The sequence below is a fragment of the Cebus imitator genome, unplaced genomic scaffold (genome assembly GCF_001604975.1).
Source record: "Cebus imitator isolate Cc_AM_T3 unplaced genomic scaffold, Cebus_imitator-1.0 Scaffold281, whole genome shotgun sequence".
Taxonomy (NCBI): Eukaryota; Metazoa; Chordata; class Mammalia; order Primates; family Cebidae; genus Cebus; species Cebus imitator.
Window position 1 is genome coordinate 402,708 of NW_016107596.1, and position 2,196 is coordinate 404,903.

The 2,196-nt window shown below is 42.5% G+C and overlaps 2 protein-coding genes across 3 annotated transcripts in view; one reads left to right on the forward strand and one right to left on the reverse strand.

Annotated features, from left to right (window-relative positions):
• Positions 1–2,196, reverse strand: part of MKRN2 (makorin ring finger protein 2) — a 28,046-nt gene that overhangs the window by 22,916 nt on the left and 2,934 nt on the right. The gene's annotated exons all lie outside the window — the stretch shown is intronic.
• MKRN2OS (MKRN2 opposite strand) overlaps positions 365–2,196 on the forward strand; it is a 20,602-nt gene continuing 18,770 nt past the window's right edge. For both annotated transcript variants that reach the window (XM_037728828.1, XM_037728829.1), the window contains exon 1: positions 365–1,023. The gene's annotated coding sequence lies outside the window, so the exon portion shown is untranslated. The remainder of the gene's footprint in view (positions 1,024–2,196) is intronic.

Sequence of the window (2,196 nt, forward strand, 5' to 3'; positions counted from 1 at the left end):
AACCCAGGAGGCGGAGGTTGCAGTGAGCCGAGATCGCGCCATTGCACTCCAGCCTGGGTAACAAGAGCGAAACTCCGTCTCAAAAAAAAAAAAAACCAAAACAAAACAAAAAAAAAACAAAAGTGGTATCTAATAAATACTGTATAGTTTCATTTCTTGGGTGGAGACAGGGTCTTGCTATGTTGCCCAGGCTGGTCTCAAACTTCAGGGCTCAAGTGATCCTCCCACCACGGCCTCCCCAAGTGCTGGGGATTACAGGCATGAGCCACTGTACGAGCCAATACTGTATTGTTTCTTTTGAAGAAATTAGAACAAAAGATTTCCTGAAACAACCAGGGTGGAAGACTATCACAGGCCCTCTACCAGATGTTATCTGTTAACAAGGCAGACAAGAGGAAAGATTTTTTTAGGTAGTGGTCTCCTATAAGGATGCCTTTTATAATTCCACCTCCACTTTCCATAGGTCCTATCCAGAAAACTTGCTTTCCAAACTGCACTAATTATCTTTTCCATTAAAATACAAATATTTAACTGCCAACCAGAGCTTCTAGTTAGTTTTGCCATTTATAAGCTGGTGACTTCATAAAAACCACTTCACTTCTGTAAGTGACTGAGCTGAGATTTAAAGATTCAAAAATAACTTCTAGACCACCATCACCGCCTTCAAGAAAGGCAAGTGTGAAATAAGAGTTATATAAGAGGTGAAGCCAGCCCAGTCCTATTTTTGTAGCATATGTCACCATTTCCACTCCCTAGTGACAAGCACAAAGCCACCTAGAGCACCGCCTGCCTGTCCTTTGGGGCATCTCTGTCATGTGCTTAAAGTCATTCCTCTACATCTACATTATACTGATCTTAACCCAAGCCTCTTTCATCTTGCGCTTTGTAATGAATTTCCAACTGCTCACCCTTACTGATGGACAAACCACCCCCATACCTTGCAGGAGAGAGGACTGAGACATGAACTGGAGGAGGGGAGTGACAACTAGGCGGGTGAAGTGCATAGCTGGAGACTCAGAGCAGGTAGGTTCTTTCTAGGGGACATTGGAAAGGCGTGTTACCCTGGGCAACCCCAAAAGACTGTTTCAGACAGTATGGCTATTACACCCTACAAAGTATATCAGGTTCACTGCTGGGCACAGAACCACCAGCAGCTCAAGCAGCAGCAGAGTGCTGAGCAAAACAATCAATCTGGTTTCTTACAGACCCTTCAATGGTGCCTCTCTGTCTAGCAAAACACTGTTGCAAATCACTTCCAAGTATATGGGTAATTTGCATTCTCTGTGTCATTTTTCTTTACATTTTCCCACATATTTTCACAGGCTAAAATTTTATCGTTGTACTGCTTGTGGCAGCGGATCCATTGGGGGAAAGGAAGCAAATGGTAGGCACGGTGGCAGGCTTGCAATAAATGTATTGATTACACGTAGGGATGAAGTGAAGTACACTGTGGTAGTTAAAATACTGAAGTCAGACCACTTGCTGTGTGACCTTGAGAAAGTTATTTAAATCACCAAGCCTCAGTTTCCCAATCTGTAATGTGATTATAATAATTGCACTTACTTCGTAGACTGCTATGATAAATTACTAGGAGGTTTAACTAGGAAAATGCATGTAAGTGCTCATCATAATGCAAAATAAATGGTTTGTTGCTATGATTTAATTTTTAACCAGCCCTGCCTGTTAGGCATTACCATCCTCATTTCAGATGAAGCAGTTGTGGCACACAGGTGGTACCAGGATTAGAATCTAGAACTGCTCAACCCTGGAGCTCAAACTCGTCCTACCACCTGCCAGCTGAAAAGATCCCCCATGTTTTGTGACTTTCAAAGAATCAAAAGCCCGAGGCTTGATTATCTTAGGACAATGAAATCCTGTGTCTTCTAATAGTGATTATGAGATGCAGGGAAGCTCTACCACGTGAGGAGAGGGTGAAATAAATTGGTTACCAAGCTGTAACAAGGCCTCCACCAGGGCTCATAAAGCAGAATGGAAGACAGAAAGATGGTTGTGGGGGAAAGGAATCTGCAAAAATGATGCACAGATTGAGATTCTGGATAAAGTGGCATGTCAAGGAATCAGGATTGCTGGCTTGACAGGATAACTATATAAGCAGCCATTTTAACCGTTCCAGGCAATAAAAACATGAATTGTTTTTGTCATTAGGATTGAGACTCCTAGCATTTGATATGCATT